At 40.5% G+C, this 6,507-nt stretch overlaps 1 long non-coding RNA gene across 1 annotated transcript; it reads right to left on the bottom strand.

Moving 5' to 3' along the window:
* Positions 1 to 1,920: 1,920 nt before the first annotated feature.
* On the bottom strand, positions 1,921 to 5,312 carry LOC137464865 (uncharacterized). Its single transcript, XR_010994454.1, has 3 exons — positions 4,336 to 5,312; positions 3,372 to 3,496; positions 1,921 to 2,704 (listed from the first exon to the last, which is right to left on the bottom strand). It is a non-coding gene; the product is annotated as an uncharacterized lncRNA (long non-coding RNA).
* Positions 5,313 to 6,507: the final 1,195 nt, after the last annotated feature.

The raw sequence follows: 6,507 nt of genomic DNA, 5'->3' as shown, positions 1-6,507 counted from the left end.
AGTAGAGAGCACATGCAACAGAGGTGGGGTCAGAATCCTTTATCCTTGTGCACCCCGGGCTTCACAGCATTTAGGACTGGTCTCCTGTGTGGCTGACTCTCGAGTTGTCTGCATGGCTGGTTTCATTTTTCTGCTTTACTCCTCCATATCTTGAATGTAGGCATATGGTTTTTAAGCTCACAATTGCCTTTGCAGAAAAGACCTTTTGCCTGCAGCATTAGCACTTTTCAAGAAAACTACTCCTTTATGTTATGCAACCCTTACCATGAAATGGATTTGGAAACATGTTAACATTTCATCACAGAGGTCTAAAATGTAAAGTTACTTTCATTAATAGAATGACAATATTATATGCTAAGCACAAGAATGTAAGGAGTCACAGACTCTACATTAATGCAGTTAGCACTTCTCTGTAACAAATTGCTTTGAATGTGCATGGAATTTCTTCAGGTCATCTTCTGCTAAGTTAAGGTCCTAATGTTTGTTAGAAATGGGTTTATTAGACTCTTTTTTAACCTGAATATTTTGCTGTCTTGCAATAGCTTTTATTTGTATTGGCATTCAAGTGTTTTGTATACATTACTTGGTATACAGAGGAAATATTGCAGGGGGTTTTACCATGTGTATTGTGTACCTGAGAAAAAAGTAGCTTTTTGCTGGTCTGGAGATGGTTTTGGAAGCTTTAAATTGTCTAGAACCAGAAGGTAGAGAGTGGTAAAAACAGGTACTGCATTTTATGGATGTATTTGCTCTGCAGGCTGTCTTGGTAGGTGGCAGAAATTAACATGAAGAAGAGGCATAGAGGACTCATAGAGTTGTTTTACTTTCATTTTATGGCAGCAAAATTGTAAGAATATCACATGCAACAATTATTCAGTTTCTCTTTCAAACAGGTGTTTACTGTTTCCCTGATCTTTGCTCTTTATTATTGAAACCATGCCATAGGTTGTGCATTAACAACATATGAAGCATAATGTGCTACCTCATTCTCATCTAGGAGAAATGACTGTTATCCGATGTTGACAGCTTGCAGAACTTTATATCATAAGTAAATTTGAACAATAATTGGGGTAAAGTTAATCTGCTTAACTTCTAAAGAAGTCTTTGGGGGAGACATTTTTTTGCCCAGAGTTTTAATCATGTGTTTGCATTACTACATGAATGTTGCAGTACTCAAACTGGAAAAGCAGGATTAATGAATGCATACTGTGTCTGGAGATTATTCTTTCTAACTTTCCAATCTCTACAATTGTCGGAACCCAGAATGTCCCTTGGACACTCTTGGATGTTCCGGGCCCAGGTCAGAAGCATTTGAGACCCTGGAATGCAGCCACAGACCCCTGTGGCTTTGAACCTGATCCATGGAACAATTTACCAACCTTGCAGGAAGAACAAGAAATCACAAAAGTTTAGATATTATAGTAGAAGTAGTCACAAAGTGAAAGGAAGAATTTTTGAGTGCTGTACAGGGGGGTTTTAGGCCTTGTACAGAGGGGTCTGAGTTTTGTACATGGGGGTCAGAAGTTCTAAGATGAAGGGATTTGGGTGTGCCCTGTCCCCTTTCTTTCTTCTTCCTAACCTCCATGTTCTTGGTGATGTTAACACTCACAGATTGGTTTAGAGGAGAAAGTCACTGTTCAATATAGGTGATAGGCATTGGGGAAAAACCATAAACATTTAACACATAATGTATGATATAAAAGAGGGCACCAGCCCCCTGGGTGTGGGAGTGTGCCCTTGCCTGACTGCTGAACGGACCACAGCAGCTCAGGGAGAAATCTTTTAGGTAACATACAATAAACTACCTTGAGACCAGACGACTGAAGACTACTGAGTCTTTCTTTGGAGGCACGAGTTGGAGGAGAGACTTTTCCACCTTTCCGGGTCACCCCAATCAGGGAGTGAGCCCGGACATACAATAGCCGTGTGTTAAGCCTTATCCATTACTTAATCCATTTTTTGGAAAAGGCTCTCCACTGAAATGGTTGAGTCACCCTCCATGGAAGTGTGGATCAACTGATAGATCAGTTTGATCTCCAGCCCCATGAAGTCAGTCAGCAGTCTTGCTGCTGTGGTCAGGAGACATGAGTGGGTGTGAGTGCAAACAACCAGGAGCAGGGCTGAGATTGGATATTTCACATGAGCTTTCTTATGATACTCCACATGGTCACAGGGGGCTGGGGTGCATGCCTGATGTGACTTTTGCCCTGAGCCCTGGCACCCCCAATTTTTTCTGCTACCATTACAGACAGTAATGCACCCTTGTGCACTGCCTGATGCGGGAACCCTTTAAGCCCTGCTGACGCAGATGGCCAGCTCCAGTGACAGATCTCCAGATAGCGCGTCGCTGCAAATGAGCAGGTGCTGCCTGAAGCCAAGGACATTTAAAAGGAAAGAAAGTTTATCCTGTCAGAAGCCCTCTCATTAATCATCTTCAAATGCCATACAGATCAGATGTATTTCTCCCCATTAACAAGCTTATACAAGCAGGCTTCTTTGGCTGTAGCTGGCACTGAGTGTAAGCCACTAGGAACCCACTGTAGAATGTTTAATTTTTTAAGTTTTCTTCTTTCCAAGGGTGTTGAAAGGTCCCATTTGTGGGTAACACTGCCTGCATTGTTCACTCTCCAGAAAGCCCTGTGTCTGTCACCCTCTGGAGAGCTTGCTTTGTTCTTCCTCCATCCCTCCTGCCCTCTGTGGTCACCTGCAATAGAGGACAGCAAACAGCAGCCTAAGCTCTCCTACCTTCCTTTCTTGCCTCCACAAAGTAACTTGTCACAGCCATGAGAAAGGTTTCTATTTAAAAACAAAGAGCTGTGACCGCAGAACTGTGACTAATATTGGAATTTAGCAAGAAGTCAGCTCTTGTTTCAAGAGGTTGTATTGCAAGTTTGGGAACATTTGCTACTAAAGCTCTTGATGAATGACTCCAGGAAGAGGCGTTAGTTTTCCTGATTTCTACTTCTCTTTCAGTGCCTGTTTTGCACAGATGATAATGAGGAGTGTCAGGCAAGCGTGTAACAAACTGTTTTCTCTTTCTTGACAGAGATAAGCTATCATTATGTCAGTCTGACACTGAAAACCTCCTGGACTTGGACAATAAATAGGTTTAGGGAGAAAAACATTAAAATAAAAAAAAAGGACAAAGCATTATAAATCACTTTGCTTTCTCAAGTATGAGCTGTTCAGGACAGCTCATAGGTGTCTGTTTTTCATTCTACTATATTCACTTTTTCTGCCTCCACCATTTATAGTTTAATTCACATTAAAATACATTTTTAATGAAAAGTTTTAAAGGAGCCTCTGGGATGAATTTTTTGGCTTTGAAGTCTTATTTTTAGCAAAACATTGGCAGTATATAAACGACTTACAGACTCCGAATTCAGGTAGAAGTGTCTGCCCAGATGCAAATCAGGTATAGCCAAAGGGGTCTCCTCATGGTCTCAGTACTAGCACATCTCTTTTGTTGTCTGCTGCTACCTCTGAGTTTGACAAGCTGCATAGCAGTCTCTCCCATAGAAGCTCACATGCAACCATATTTCCTTCAGTTTTTCTGGGAAATTACTACCTTTATTTTATTTTGGAACTGAATTTTTTGCTAGTTTCTGTTACAAGGAGGAGTAGTTTTTTAAAATTTTTTCCCCTGAATCTTGCAATCTCCTTTTCTATCCCTTCCCTGCAAACAGTGAGTACTGCACTTTACTCTGAGCTGTGTAATTTTGTCCAACAGATCGTGCAATGGCCATTGCAGCTGCTGAAGAAAAAAATTATAACAAACTCCCTCTTCTTTTTTTCAAGATCTGGGGTGCTTGTATCCCAGGAAGGATTTTTTTTACATGAGGGAAATCCTCATGTGCCTATCCCTCCCTCTGCTCTGTTCCTCCCTGTTTGCCAAGGGACAATTGCTGCAGGGTGGAAAGACAATTTCAGCCTTTCCTGTTCTGCCCTTCTGTACACTGTGTTAGCTGACACATCCTTGCTCCATTTTGCTTACAGATGTGCTGATTCCATGGAAATTGTGTTGAAGGCATCAAGCTACACTAGGAGATCAGCTTTCCTCTGTTTCAAAGCCTTGTGTACTCTCATCTTGTTAATGATGACAGACACACCCTTTCAAGCAGGCCTAGTGTCCACACTTCAGTTACTAATTATGAAAGTGGATCTTGTACAAGAATTTACCAAATTAACACTTATTTCATCTGGTCAACAGTTCAGGTTGACTTTGTTGGAGTTCTGGTTTCAGCATTAAGACAAAATCTAAAATAGTCTGCAGTGCATCTCAAAATGCACTTAGCAGAAAGTGCAGATGATTGCTTCACCACTCCCACCATTCACCTCAGTGTTTATTACTGTAGCAGGCTGCTCAAAGACACAGCTCCTGCTGTGCTGAGGTGGCCAGCATCCTGCTGCCCTCAGATCAAGGGTGGCCAGCTCTGGGACATAGTTCAGTGATAGAGAGAGGTTGGCATCACAAACCTAGCCCCAGTGAATACAGGGCATACATGTTGACTTTACTGGCAAGCTCACTTGTCACTGTTAGCTTTTACACATGATAAACTAATATAAGCTGCAGCTCAGCCATACTAACAACACATTCCACTTATTTTCCCTTTGAAGAGAGGTAATTCCTTTAGGTGGAGGGCTATCAACTCATTCTCTGATCTGACTTTCCCTTACCTTTTCTTTTTAGCTGTGGTAGAATGACTGCTGACCATCTTCTGTCTTACTTACAGACATTAAGATTTCATTTTGAAAGTATTCATTTAATAAATAAGTTAATTTTTAATGTCCTGGAAAAGCATCATTACATCTGAGTTGCTGTATACCTTGGATATTTCAATCTGCTCAGTAAGCATGACACAATAAAGATCCAAAGACACTAGACACCAGATCTGTTGTGATGATCTCTTTTACATTCACCTGTTTGTTCTCACTAATCATGACAGAAGATGCCACCCAGTACTGCCCAGATCAAGAAGTGATTATGCAAGATTTAAAAGTGCTGAAGCTGTTTCTGATACATAAACACACACCTACTGCATCAAATAAAGACCTTATTTCACAGAAGCCCAAATGTTCTAAGTTTGAAGATGCAATAGAAGAGAACATATATACAGTCCATATATATGCCTTCCTCAGAAACCATGTCTAAGTGGAATCTAATTTTGGATAAATGCAAAGACTGAGGATTGTATTTATGACCTTAAGAGATATTTAAGTTGTCGGCTGGGCACCATCATCTTCTGTCTTGGAAAACCTACAAATCAAAGGAAATTTAAATTTGTTAGCACAAATTAAATGATCAATGATTTCATAAGCAAGACTGCATGTTCTTGTTATTGTGCTCATCTTCTACTCATTTGGCACATCTGCACTACTGTGGATTTCAGTAGTCATGCACTTGAAAAATGGTTTTAGAAAGAAGATTGTCAGCATGCATAGAAAGTTGCACTCGGTGCGCTCCATCTAAGGCAATGAAGGAATTCTACTGCCTTCAGAGGGCTTTAAACAAAGGCCAGTGTGGGAAAAAAAAATCCCAGGGCTTACTGAGCTAAAGGTGTGTCTAAAAAATAATTTAGTATTTTTTATTGTAACATAATTCTTTTTGCTGATTCTGGTCAAAATTTCAGAACATACATCAATGTTGATGTAGTTGTTGATGCAGGCAGTTACTTCAGTACCCATAGCAATACCAAATGAGCATTTCACATAATGTCTATGTATTCAGACATATAGGCTTCTCATGGCTCCCTAGGAAATCTGTTAGAGTTTTAAAAGTATATGGGTAAAATGTGATGATTATTTTTTTTCATTGCTACAGAAACATGCAAAACCACTTATATACCATACTATTTGTATTCTCGTTTGAGCAAAAATGCCGGGTTAGACAACTTCTTGTAGAAATGCTCTATTTTTTGGAAGCAGATATGTGCAGATGCCATGCCCTGATGCATGACCTGTCACACAATGTCATACCAGTGAATTCTGTGAGACATCAACTACTCAGAAAGGAAATGGCACCATGTCAAGTTGCCAGCATCTGAACAGTACCAGGCCACCGGTGTTAAGATTAGCAGTATTGAATGGTCAAGTTTTAAATTCCATGGTGGTATTTAAAGCTCGCACATTTCTCTGTCACACCAAAACACTGCAGCTGAGACTCCTTTTGTGTGGCTGACATGGTGTTGAAGCCTGCTGCTACAGCCTTGGTTTACATTTATCTTCAAAGCACAGGATTGCTGATGTGATGCCAGCAATTCATCTTTTGACACTGCAAATGGAAGTTTTGTGGGCTTATGTCTGGAAAACCTACCAGATATGGTACCATTCACATCAAGGAAATTTCTCATTGGACTCCCCATGAAAAGCACTCTCAGCGCATACCCCAGCTAAACCTTTGTGTCTTTGACTGTGGTGATTTACACTCACCTTCCCCTACAGCATATAATTCTCTCTCTCCAAAATGTTCATCTTGTTAATACCAATGTAAGTCTGGATGATAATTTA

The sequence above is a fragment of the Anomalospiza imberbis genome, chromosome Z, assembly GCF_031753505.1.
Source record: "Anomalospiza imberbis isolate Cuckoo-Finch-1a 21T00152 chromosome Z, ASM3175350v1, whole genome shotgun sequence".
Lineage (NCBI taxonomy): Eukaryota > Metazoa > Chordata > Aves > Passeriformes > Viduidae > Anomalospiza > Anomalospiza imberbis.
Note: the sequence above shows the minus strand (reverse complement) of the source record. Positions and strands in the feature narration are given on the sequence as shown.